Here is a 13,716-nt window from a genome sequence, read left to right on the forward strand (position 1 = left end):
GTCCTTAGCTAATCCATGATGTGTGACTTTGTTTACACTTCTTTTATTAAGATTAATCACCATTTAAGGCCTTATGCCTTGATTACAGGGATTCTGTTGCTATGTAAGAACTTAAACTTACTTTTGAAATATGAAACATGTTTTCAGTTACAGCCACTCATGATCCCAATTCAGACAAACTTTTATTTAAATAAATCATTAGCCTTGACAAGAAAATCATAATTTATGAATACACAAAGTTTTAATGTACTGATTTGTTGGTCCCTGCATTGGCCCTTATAAGTGGCATGTTGCTATACATATGCATGGTGTTGGGTTAGGAGTTATTCAAAGTAAGTGACACTGATATAAGTCTGGCTCACTGGTAACTTATTTTCTAAGGCAGGAGTTTACTCTGCTGTTTTCAAACAGATATTCCACACTTCCTCCTGCATTTCCTTTGCTGAATTCCTGATCAGGATCCCACAACTCACATTAGTGTTGTTTGACTTCCTGGGGCAGAGATACTGCTGAGTGTTAAAACCCACAATCACACCAAGACATTTTTTCAACACTCTGCAGTATTTTAAGGATCATGTCTTGTTCCATTCCATTCCAGTTCATTCCATTTCCTTTGCCATCGCTGAGTATTTCTCTAACATGCAGGTAACTAGAAGTCCCTTCCTTTGTACTGTGAATGAAAAATGTTGCCCGCCATATCAGCAAACAAAGGATGCTTCCGCCATCAAGCCATCAGCCACTACCACGGCCCCAACAGTTAGCCCTGAGGGAACTCAGGATGGAGACAAACGGGCTGCTACCACTGCCAAGCCCTCAGCCACCCCCCAGTGGTGCACCCTGAGGGGACTCAGGATGAGAAAGAACAGGATACTGGCCCTAGCTAGCTGAGGTGCATATCAAAGGAATGATTTCAATGAGCCCAGACTCTTGCATATTCCCATACGTAGAAAAGCACTAAATTCATCAAGTTGAGATATCTGGGTTTCTTTAATTAACAGTAATATTTTGCTGTTCCAACTACCTGGTGTTTGTTGCAAAAACCCCTATGTATCCTGGCCCCTCCCTTACCTCTTTGGAGCCAGTCCCTCAGAGCTATCTGAGAGGCTGCCTCCAGTCTGCCAAACAAAAAATAATTCTCAACTTTTAGGTTGTGCTTTTTTTTTTTTTAGTCAGCAGTAAATAAAAACCTGCCTTCAAACTGCTCAATTTGTTAAAGCCTTTATGATGTTGTGGTCATTTCGACACTGGACACATTGTTATGGCATGAGTGCCTCATATAGAGAAGTCACAAAAAATCTCAACATAGAGCTATGGTAATTAGCAATACAAAGGGCAATGTCCCTAAGGCAGAACCTTAAGGAATAAGTCACTGTTTGGGGACAAATGAGAAATAAGAGGTAGAAGGCTAGATTCAATCCAGAAACTGGTTTTCCATGAAAACCTGCAAACATTTCCCTTCGGGGATGAAAAAGTCAATAGTTTCTTAGTGTATTGAAAGCTGGTATTATGCCTTGTAGATCTTTGCTATAATCAACACCCTACTCACAGCGAGTGCTCACCACAAGTTAGATGGTGATAGGGAAGTAGCAATGATTATAAGAATGAATTCAATCACTTGTCAAAATTTATTAATTTGTGAGGACTCCTTTTCATGTTGTTTCCTCACAAAATACTTCATATTTTCTGAGATTCTGTTCCATACGACACCTGGACAATCCCAGGAGGGTAAAGTTAAGAGAACATCCCATCTTTGAAATGTGACACTACATTAAATGGCAGTGGTTCTCAATGGGGAGGGTGATTCTGCACCACAGGGGGCATTTAGCAATGTCCGCAGACCTGTTTGGTTGTCCCAAGATGGGGGTGAAACCAAGCAGCACCCTGTGGGGCCCTCCCAGGTACAAATCCTTTCTGTGCGCCCCACTAACCCCCACCCCCATTCTTGTTTGTAGGAAAAATAGGCTTCATTCAGCCTCCTAGAACTTCCGTGAGTTCCAAAGGGCAGATTCACAGTTGCTAATCAGGGAAGTAAGGGGGATGCAGAGACAAAGGAGGAGCAATCAAGAAACAATAGTACAGCCTCAGGGCAGCGTCCTGGTTCTCCTGAAAGGATATACATAACTATATCTTTGAGTTCTTCTGCAGGAAGAAGTGGAGGATGGTAATTTCAGGCTGAGCTCAAGATCCCTGAAGCACTGCCCTGTTACCTCAACACCAGGCAATCAAAAGAAAAGTCACACACCCTGCAACCCTCACCCCAAATTTTGCCTATTAAAAACTTCTCCCTGAAAACCATCAGAGTTTGGGGGTTTTGAGCATGAGCCAACCACTCTCCTTGCTTGGCCCTGCAGTAAAACTTTTTCTGCTCCAAACTCCGACGTTTCCGTTTTTTTGGCCTCATGTGAGTCGGGCCCGTGAACTTGAGTCCTGTAATAAGGGGTGTTGCTGGCATTTAAGTGAATAGAGGGCAGGGATGCTGTTAAACATCCTGCAGTGCACAGGACAGCCCCCCACAATACGGAATCATCTGGCCCAAAATGTCAATAGCACCCAGGTTGAGAAATCCTGCTTCATGGGGAAAAGAAAATGCCTTTGTTAGGGGAACCACTGACGGAAAACACCTGCTCTGGCCAGGCCCGACAGTAACCACTTGCATGAGTTATCTTACGAGGGAAGGTCCTGGTAAGGAACGCAGAACTAACAAGCTACCACCAGAAGAATTCGGGGAAGGTCAAAAGGAGAGAGGAGACGCCAGTCTGTATGTCCTACCAACCTCCCAGAATCCTTCTCGGTGAAATCCATCTTGGCTGAGCCATGTGCAGGCCACCAGGAAGGACCCTGAGTCAGAATGACTGTCCAGAGACAATCCGGAAATTAACCCCATTACCATAAAACCCAAGACTGCCAGCCACGTGGCAGAGCAGTTCTCCTGGGTTCCCTGACCCTGCTGCTCTCCTCCCAGGCGCCCCTTTCCAATGAAGTCTCCTCGCTTCGTCAATGTGTGTGTCTCCTCAGACAATTCATTTCTGAGTGTTAGACAAGAGCCCACTCTCGGGCCCTGAAAGGGGTCCCACTTCCTGCAATACCTTTCCTCTCTGGGTTCGTCATATCAGTCTCTCTTTGCCTATTACACTAAACTTCAGTCTACACATCCCACTTACTACTCTGGTCAAGGCTGTTAAGAACAGAGAAGAGACAGGGCCCCTGAATGCTTCTGTCTCAATTGCATTTTGACAGTCGTTATCTGGATGGTGTTTGGGTAGGGCCAGGGCATGTGAATAAAGCTCGCCTAGAAGCCAAATAGATTTGGACTTAAATTATCCACAGTCACTTCCATTTTTGGCTTTGAACCACTTTTGCAGATGTGGCCTCTGGTTGCAATGTGCCCTGGGAGAGTTCAAGCAAACATACACTCTTAGCCACCAAGTAGAAAACCTGAATATTTCCATATACACAGAGAAGATGAGTTCCCCCAGCCCACAAGGCTGACAAGCAACCCAGGCAAGCTTAGGCTCCTACAGAAGTCAGCTTCTTAATTGCACTAGGAGATCCACTAATAGGTTTGTCCTGGAACTCGTATGGTAATGCCTCACATCTTCATGGTGCTTTTAGCCTTGGAAAGGGTTTTCCTTTATACAACCTCAAGCTCTTGAAGAGGCAGGAACACGCAGAAAAAGAAATGGGTCTTATCCACCATGCACTGGGAAAGCCCCCAAATTCAAAAACACCCAGAATACCCCTACGTTAGAGACAACTGCATTATACACATAGGGCCTTTGAAGGAGACAGCTCACAAGCATAGCGCTTTCTTTCCTTCTCCCTGGGCATCGCTCCTGACTGCATCCTAGGCTTGAAGTAGAAGCGTCAACTGAGCTGCAGTTTAGTCAGAGAAAGGGAGATGCCCCAGAGTCTTGTCCAGAGTCACATTTCCTCCTCACTCCTCATGCCAAAAGAGGGACCAGCTTAATCACAACACAGACCTCTTTTGTTTGGGAGGCTGTACATTCGAGCTGGCTGACCACAGCAGAACTGCATTTGAATGGGAGAAAGGCAGCAAGGTTCCAGAATCGAGTGATTTTTTTTTTTAATCTATATCATGGGCCAATCTTTAGAAACACTTCTTCAAGTTGTTTAAAGAGTATGGAAACGGAGACTCCACCCTCACCCCTGCCCCCCAAACCCCCTCTGCCAGGAACACAAACTCTTCGTTCCCCAAAGCAATACTTTTCTCCAGCGCCTTGCTCCCACACAAAAGCTTAATACTCTCCAGAATACTGGGCCACCCGGGGCTTAGGGAACCGAGGACAACAGATAAACTTGTCTTGCTTGGTGCCTCGAGGGACTTTCTCAGGGTAGCCTAGGAGAATTGCTAGGGCTCCCGCTGAACATAAGTAAGCCAGCTTCACCGGCACAGCAATGGGAACACTCGGCCATTTAGGGCAGACGGTTCTTTCTGGAGCTCGACTCAAGCTCGCAGTTCGTGCTCAGGGGGTTAAGGCGACAGCGGCAAGCACAGCAGAGCTTTCTCCGAGCTCTAGGTTGTTCTGAGAACGGGCAGGGAAAAGGGTTTCAGGTACCAGCCCAGCGGCCAGAGAGGCAGAGCCCCCGCACCCGCCTTTCCGGAGAGAGGTAGTGAGGGAGATAAAAGACAAAGCCGAGCTTTGGGGCTGTGTGGCCGGGCCAGGAGATGCTGCCAGCTAGCGGACCTAAGCGCCTGCAGGTTGCAGGTATGAATCTAAGTCATTTCTTCCCAGGAAGTTTCAAGAGGGTTCAGGGCGCCCGAGTACAGCGTGAGTGGTGGCGGGTGGGGAGGTGCCTCACGTGACCCGAAGGTGCAAAGATCAAGGAGGGGTCCAAGTGGCCGGTGACATCCACCCCTCCACACACACACAGTCGCCACTGCCACCGCTAAGCAACTTACTCCCTCCTAAAATACCGCTATCCATCCCCACTCCTCTTCTATCTAGGTTGGGTCTTGGATGACCGACCCTAACCCTACGGGTGAGAGGGGCAAGGATGTGAGAATTGGGCTGCGCCCCGAGGCTGCCTGCACTGGGTTACACTAGAAGGGTCAGGGATCCAAGACCCCCACGTCAGCTCCTGGCGACTCAGGGTCCCGCGCTCGGTGCCGAGGGCCTGCTGTCCACCGGCCGCTCGCCCGCGCTCTCGCTGGCTCAACTCCCCTTCCCTCGGGATGACCCGTGGCTGCCCATGCAGCCCCGCCACCAGCGGCTCAGAGCCCGGTCTGACGGGGGGCGGGGGGGGGGTCACAGTCCAAAGGAGGGGCACTCAGGACAAGGGGCAAATAGAGTCTGCCGGCCAGGCGCTCCGAGCTTCTCCGGTCCCCTCTACCCGAAACCGCGCTCAGCCCCCCAGTCTCTGTCACCACCTAGGGGAGGGGGAGGCCCGGGGAGAGCAAACGAATGAAACAGAAAATTCCGTACCGAGGGGGGAGAGATGAGACGGTGGGACAGGGCAGCGCGGGGGCTGACTTGGGGTTTCATCTGCGGCTTCCTTCCACCCCTGGCTACGGAGCTGCAGAGAAGGCAGGAGCTGCTGCCCCATCCTCCCTCTCGCTCTTTCCCTCCCCCTCCCCGCCTCCCCCGCCCTGCCCCGCCCGCCCTGCCTTGAGCTCAGAGTGTGTGAGGCAGCCGGTCCAGGTTGGGGGAGGTGAGAGGTGCTTTCGCCAACAGCAGCGGTCTCCCCCAACGCCCCCCCGCCACACACACATACACACACCTCACAACCGCAACGGGTTCTCCCAGCTCGCAGCCACCCAAAGGAGAGGAGGAAGAGAAAAGGAGCAGAGGGAAGCGGGGAGCAGATAGAAGGGAAAGGGAAGAGCTCAGGGTTGGACATTTTTGGAGCTGGGGTGCGGAGGAGAAAGGGAGCGCGCCTCCTCGATTTTCCCCTCCCCACCCCTCTTTGCTTTTCTCTCCCCTTCGTTGTATAGCATTTTCCAGAAGCGGCAGCGGAAGGGGACAGAAACCTCTAGTCTAGAAAGATTTGGAAGGGTGGCCAGGGCTCCCGCCAGCCACTACCTAGCAGCTGGAGCTGGAGTGTGTGTGTGTGCATGTGAGAGTGCGGATGCGGGTCTCTCTGTCTCTCTCCGTGTCTCCTCTCTCTCCTCCTCACACTCTCGCATCAGCCACCTCTGTCAGTTCCCCGTGTCAGTTTCTTCCCCTGCTCTTATTGTGTGTCAGGCTGCGGGAAGGAGTGTGTGCCTTTGAAGCGGCCCACGTTGGGTCAGATAGCCGGGAGAAGCAAGCGAGGACAAGGCAGGGGCGCGGGTAGAGCAGAGAGTTTCGGGGTGCTGACGAAGGCGAAAGGTGAGCAGAGCCGGCCGGCCACAGGGAAGTTTGGGAATGACTGAGAAGCAAAGGGAGAAATCACGGTAGGAGCCGGCACTTGCGCTTCTTGCCACGCCCCGCCCCTTTCCCGGTGCCCATCCGCCCACCGGCCAGGCAGCCTTGAGGCCCCGGCTGGGCTGTCCCAGGCGGTTGCTGTTGGCGCGCCGCGGAAGAACCGGTAAGGCGGCAGCACCGAGCTCCTTGGCTCTCGGACGCCAGACGACGCACATCCGAACAAATCGCTTGGCCTGGGGTAAGTCGACAGGCGGCCCAGAGCCCTCTGCTTTGCTGCCGGAGCGCAGCCAAAAGGCGGCGAGGTGCGGGCTGAGTGAAGATGCCGGGATGCTGAGGGCTGGGAGGCGCTGGCTGGCTGTGGGCTAGGGTGGTGGGGAGCAGAGCGAAGCAAGCAACAGATTGTTTTTTGGACACAGGGAGAGAGATATGCTGGGGCTCTAGGGGTGTCAGGACAAGGTGGCTCTTGGCAATGCCCAAAAACATCCTTTTCATTTGGGATGTTCTCCTAAACCAGAGCTTTGCCCTACCCCTGGACAGTGATCTGAGATCAATATTGACCAGGGAGGTGGGCATGGAATAAGGACACTGGCCCTTTGGCCAAAAGCCACTTTAAGATGCCGAGAGCCGGAGGTGAGCTCACAAGGGCTCAGGGACCAGAGCCCCCATTGACCTTCTTTCTGTTTTGTATCCTTCAAACTTATGAAATGGCCAGATTCATTTCCCTGGATCCTTAAAGGAACCAGGAAATACAAATAGGGGGACATCAGTCAGATCTCTGCTCCAAAGTGGACACCCCCTCGCTCCCCAAACACACACACTGACTTGGACAAACAGTCATGATCATGATTGTTCCCCCACACACACAGGTACTGAGCTGTATTTCCAGATCCTGATCTTTCTCCATGGTCTCTAAGAGTGAAACTAGGAAAAGGGCTCTTTACCCCTTTGCCAGTTTGGGATCTTCTTGCCATAGTCAAGTATGTGGTGATGGCTACCGCAGGAAGCCAGGAAAGCGGTCTGGAAGACAGGATCTCTGAACTTTACCTGAGTTTATCATATGAGTAGGAGAGACACAGGCTAATCAGTAATGCTCCCTGCATGTCAGCCTTGGCTTCAAAGGAAAAAATATTTACTACATTGACATGGCACCCAGATCCACTTGTCTATTGCTATATATTTATCTTCATGGCATTTAGCAAATAGGGCAAGTTTATATAGTAGCGTTTGTAATTGTCTATTGTCGGTCTCGGGCATTTTTTTGGTGTTCTACAGATGTTGGTGTTTGGTGTTATATGATGTTTCCTTTCCTACAGACTCTTAAAAAGCTGAGATAAATGATGTCAAATGGTACCTTTCACCCAGTCTTTAACATCTGCTTATTCTAAACCAGAAGGCATGGAAATACATTTGCATAGTACCAAGTTGGTCTCAAAGCAAATGTTTAGCCCAGGATAAAGAAAACCCAAAGGGTCAAGCTCTATCTGCCAGGTTGAAGGAAAAACTGAATGCCACTTGAAATCTGTTTTGGTCCCTGGAAGATGATGTTTTCATGAAGTTTTACCATAGATAGATAGATAGATAAGTTTTACCACAGATAGATAGATAGACAGAGAGGCAGATAGATAGATAGAGTGAGTGTGACACTGCTTTCATAAAGTTGTGATATATGTGGTGTGTATGTATTTTTTCTAGAACTCAGATCAACTCCCTACAATCTGGGCTCTGTGCTGCTGTAGCCGAGTGGGGGGTATTTGAATTTGTGTTTCCAAAGCATCCAGGCTCCTCTGTTAAACTTCCTATTTATTATTATGTTACCAAAATACAATGAATTACCTCTTTCCAACTCAGCAAATGAGAGAAACAGATTTTGCATTAAGCGAACTGTTTATGTTGCATCAGGCAATTTGTTCTAATGCTCACTGCCGAGAGACAGGATAGAACAAGGATTACTCAATAGGAACTGAAAAGGTGCCTGTTCTGTTACTTTTTTAGGCAGTCATAAGCAAATATCTTCTTAGGTTAAAATTACACTTTCCCATAAATAGCAAAGACCAGGTTGCAGACAGGTAGGAAAGAATCAGCAGCTTCATACTAGGGGAAGAACTGAAAGTGTCAACAGGCATGAAGCCTAAAGTATAGGTCTTTGCTCTGTTCTTGGTGATGTGAGTATCTGGCTGCTGCCGTGGGTCCTGGTCCACGGTTCCTCAGGGGACAAGGAGATGGGCAGTTCAGGGATACAGAGCCATGTAGTCCTCAGCTGTGTTGACACACATTCACCTGGCTTTAGTGTATGCTCTAACGCAGAGACCTGGACCAGATAACATCTGCCATTTCTACCAGCTATAAGAGCTATAGCACTATGAGTCCATTCTTTCTAGAATTAACAACTGAAACCAGAATGACAGAACCACAGTGCTTAGAGAAGGCCAGGCCAGAAAATTACAGATGCAGTGGGGATGAAGAGGAAAAGGATAGGACAGAACCCGAAGATGTTTTGAAACACGGAAAGAAAACCATCCAGGTGTTTGCTTTCTTTTGCTTCGGCTGGGGATGGAATTAGTCCAGGAAATTGATTAAGAAGCGAAGCACCCTAAAATTGCCTACGATTTGCCTTGTAAACACTGCAAACAGTGAGAGAATTCCTTAGAACCTGAGAATGGGGAGCACTGAAGTACAGTTTCACTTTTGCCATCGCATTTCACTCCTTGGCATATTCAATTCCAATCTATGAGCCATTCAGGTGCTTAATTATTGAATGGATAATTTCAAACATGTCATGCTATTGCCCTCCAGACTGCTTCCAAATATTCTACTTTGTCTTTTGCCATGACTCCATCACTGAAAGAGAGGGACCAAAATATTTCTGCCTGCTTTACTTCTGCCAAAGTTTCTTGTTTTCAGCTAAGTACACAAAGTCGTTCAGAAGCCTCCTGTGAGCTGGTGGGGAATAAGAGGAGCAGGACCTTTCTCCCCAGAGTGCCCTGTGCCACCGGCCTGATCTGGCCTGGCTAGTTTCCAGATTTCTGGGGAGGGGTACGACAAAGTTTGCAGCCTGCAGACAGAAATGATGCCTCATTCTAGGCAGAAGTTGTAGCTAATCAACCCCAGACCAGGGCTAAGCTGAGGCTCGCCACTGAGTCCAGAGCTTAGTAGCTGAGGTTTCCATAGTATCATCCTTTCTAAACTCACAGATCTTCACTTCTGTTGGTGGATCTCTCAAGCCCTTTGTCCAGTGAGACCAACCAACCCATCCCAATAGCAAGGAAGGAGTCCTGAATGACCCAGCTGTGGTCAAACATGTACACCATACTCAACTGAGCAAGAAGAGATCATTTAAAAAATAACAATAATAAAAGCTGGTGGGACAAAGCAAAAATTGCAGTTTGCTGGGTCAGGGAACTCTGCAAGTTCCCTAGGTTTGGTTGTCCATCACTCAGTGTGGAGTTGATGCTGGTAGCCCACGCAATTGCCCCAGCTTTTTGCCTTAGCAAGGGCAAGGAAAGAGCTGATGGTAGGAAATAAGCAGGGATCTTGGCAGGGTCCAATCCCCTCATTTCTCCTATAAAGAAATTGAGGCCCAGAGAGTAGAAATGACTTCCCCAAAACATAGAACCAGCTAGTGACAGAACCAACCCAGGGCTGCCTGCTGGTACTGAACATATTTCCTAAAGCTCTCTGAAGATCTTTCCAAAAAATTAAGAGGTAACAAAGGCCAAGTTTATCAAGATCACAGACCTCTACTTCCATCCCGTATTTATATATTCATACTTATATGTTTATTGCCATAACTTTGTGCCTTGCCTTCTCACCCACCATCTGCCCCCAGCGCGCATGTGCGTGTGCACGCGCACACGCGCACACACACCCCTACCTTGCTAGCTAAGAAAACATGGCATATGCCTATAGCCAGTATATTCAGGTGGAGGGCAGAATTAAACATGACAGAGATTTAGCTGCTCACACCTATCTGATTGATATGGCTCACACCACCAACAGCAAGACATCTACAAAACCCAGTCTGTGCTGCTCGCTTTTAGCTTTGAGGAACGGAAGCTGGTAGAATCTAGTAACTATGGTTTAGGCTTTGTATACTCAGAATCGGCACCCATAAATATGTATGCATACACACACACACACACTTCCTGAAAAATTAAAACAAAGGAAATAGAAAAGAGAAGGCAGATGATTTTCATAGTAAAGTATGAGAAGAAGGAAGGTTTGCAGGGAGGCTGTTTCCTGCCTCCATTCTTTAGCCCTGATGCCTGGTTTCCATTAATCCCACCATAGTTTCTTTTAGGATCTGAGAAAAGACACCAATGAAGACATGTCTATGACAGCCCAGAAGAATGATATGAAAAACTTTCACATTATAGGGAGAATATCACAAGGATAGGAAAGAGGCTAGAATGAGTGGGCTGAGGCCTTGCTACTCCAAGTGTGGTCCCCACAGTGGTAGCACCACCATCCCCTGGTAGCTATTTATAAATACAGAATCTCAGACCCTTCCTCAGACCTACCGAATTAGAATCTGACATTTAAGAATATCCCCCAGTGATTTTTTTTTTTTTTTTTTTTTTTTTGCGATATGTGGGCCTCTCACTGTTGTGGCCTCTCCCATTGCGGAGCACAGGCTCCGGACGCGCAGGCTCAGCGGCCACGGCTCATGGGCCCAGCCGCTCCGCGGCATGTGGGATCTTCCCAGACCGGGTCACGAACCCGTGTCCCCTTCATCGGCAGGCGGACTCTCAACCACTGCGCCACCAGGGAAGCCCCCCAGTGATTTTTTTTGTATGCTAAAGTTTGAGAGGCACTGGCTAGAGCTTATCCCAAAAAGCATCAGAAAGTCATTTGAAAATAAACAACTACCTACTGGGCATGTAGGGACAATTCATGCAGCTTATCATTTAAAAAACTAAACATATGAACTTTCCCCATGTCCACTTCTCTCTGTATTCAGTGTAAAAGCCTTAAATGTGGGCAAAAGAGTTGACTGAAAGGAAGCCACCAGGGCAGGTTGAGTCCCTATCACAATTTGAATCTCTCCTGCCTCTTCTTCCTTTGCATCTCTGTCTGTTTTCCTCTTCTGCTTTTAAGAGCCCACGTGATCATACTGGGCCTACCTGGATCATCCAGGATAATCTCCTTATTTTAAGGCATTCTAATTAGCAACCTTAACCTAACACATTGTCAGGTTCTGGGGATGTGCTGACATATTTACAGGGCCATTATGTTGCCTACCATAATCTTCTATGTGTTGAGTGCTACAAATACATTATCTTAAGTAATCTTCACTACAGTCTCTAAATGATAGGTATTATTACTCCCATTTAACAGATGGGGAAACAGGATCAGGCAAGTTAAGTGGTATGCCTGATATTGTACAGCTAGTAAACGGTGGAGGCACAATGGGAACATAGGTGTCTCTTCCTCCAAATCCTGCATTTTCCCCTTGGCCTGCTCATTATCAGAAAGCTCTTTCAATTGTTATTTTTGTTTTCCTTGTTGCTGTTTGTTGCTATTTTGTTCCGTGTTTTCTCTTTTTTATTTAAATTTTTGAATAGATAATTTATGCCCATTGTTTGAAAATCAAAATATATAAAAGGGTATTGAGTGACAAGCCTTGCTTCCACTGTTTCCCATCTACTTGGTTGCCATCACCCCCGCCTCATTTTATGTTTTCCCCTCTAGAACTTCTGAATGAAAATGTAAGAAACTATGAATTGACGTGCAGAAAGGTTTCTACATCATAACAAAACCTCTCAAGCTACAGCCCAAATCCATTTTGTCCTTTTGCTGCATTCTCAACACAACACAACTTTGGAAGAACTAACACCTGTGTTAAGGGACAAATCTTCGGGCCAATCAGTTATGCAAGCAATTGGTGACCACGCCCACTTTCTATACCGCTTTATAGTCCCACTGACCCTATGGTGCTCACCTGAATACTCTGTACATCATATAACCCTAATGCCTCAATATTTTTATATATCCCACCAATTTTATCTGAACATTCCAGAATCCAGGAATTCCAGGAAGCACAAACACAAGAGGGGAGGGGTGGGGGAGGGAGATAGAGAAAGGAGAGAAGTGTTCACAGTGCACACTGGGAGAAAAAACATTAAAAATTCATGAAATATAGTTATCATTACCCCACAGAGTAACAAGGGGATCATATTTTAGTATAAATAAGCCCAATGTCTTATTTATAAATAATCTTTTAAAATTGACACAGCTTTCCATCTAACTTGCAAAAGAACGTGGAACTTTTGCATAGTTGTAAACACTGAAACAGACTACCATATAGTTGGGTGGAATGTAATATATCAACAGGCAGAGAAAAAGATGACAAGTTTGGTTTAAACAAAGAATTGAGTAAAACTGATAACAAAATCAATACGCCACAGTTAGTTATTTCTGTTATCCCTGCTATGGACATTGTAACTTAAGAACTGCTTCTTCCCAACATATCAGTTGCATGCAGTATATACTTGCCTTCTCATAGCACAAAATGGAACATCTTATCATCCTTTTCTTGTTTAAACCAGTGTTTTTCAAAATGTGGGTAATGATTCATTAATATACTGTGAAATCAGTTTAGTAGTTCATCACCACTATTTTTAAATAAAATAGATTAAAAGAGAGAAATGTGAATCACATGTAGTAAGAGTAAACATTGTTTCATGAAACTTTTGTTCAGTACCGTATGTGTGTGAGTCTGTGCGTGTGAGTGTGTGGTGAATGTATGTGTGAGTATGTGCACGTTTGTGTGTCTGTTGGATCCTATGTAAATTTTTTTTTGGCTGTGGGTTACTGTCAAAAAGTTTGATAAACAGTGCTTTGAATTATTGGAACCACGGGCCAGATATTATAAATAATCCTTATAAATAAATGAATCTCTGCCTAAACATAAAAACCTTGGTCTTCCTGAACTATTAGGGAACTCTATGCTACCCTTTGGCATTGTAGTACCAAATCTGTGGCAATGCCCGGAAAGCAACAGGGATCCAAAGAAAAACTTAAAAATCCAATAAAAATGGGAATGCTTTCTCTCTGTGATGCAAGAACATCTGGGGATTTATGACATCTGGATTTGGAACTGAGCTTCCCAGTTGGCACTTCCATTGCCATCTCTTAGATACAGTGGCTCAGGGGCCCTGGCCAGTACTGAACATCACCTGAAAGTCTGCAGCTTACATAAAATATTTTACCTCAAAAGCCACTTGATGCTATAGACTGTGCTGACATCTTCACAAAGTGGTCATCCCCAGAAACATTTCCTAGATTGGTACCATTTAGTCTAATAAATACCAAGCAATAAAGAAAGGTACGTTTGGGGCTAAATCAAGGAAAG

General features: G+C 46.7%; 1 protein-coding gene across 2 annotated transcripts in view; it reads left to right on the forward strand.

The window, feature by feature from the left end:
- Positions 1-5,833: 5,833 nt before the first annotated feature.
- Positions 5,834-13,716, forward strand: part of TRPC5 (transient receptor potential cation channel subfamily C member 5) — a 265,763-nt gene continuing 257,880 nt past the window's right edge. For both annotated transcript variants that reach the window (XM_060292268.1, XM_030835730.2), the window contains exon 1: positions 5,834-6,603. The gene's annotated coding sequence lies outside the window, so the exon portion shown is untranslated. The remainder of the gene's footprint in view (positions 6,604-13,716) is intronic.

Source organism: Globicephala melas, chromosome X (genome assembly GCF_963455315.2).
Source record: "Globicephala melas chromosome X, mGloMel1.2, whole genome shotgun sequence".
NCBI lineage: Eukaryota > Metazoa > Chordata > Mammalia > Artiodactyla > Delphinidae > Globicephala > Globicephala melas.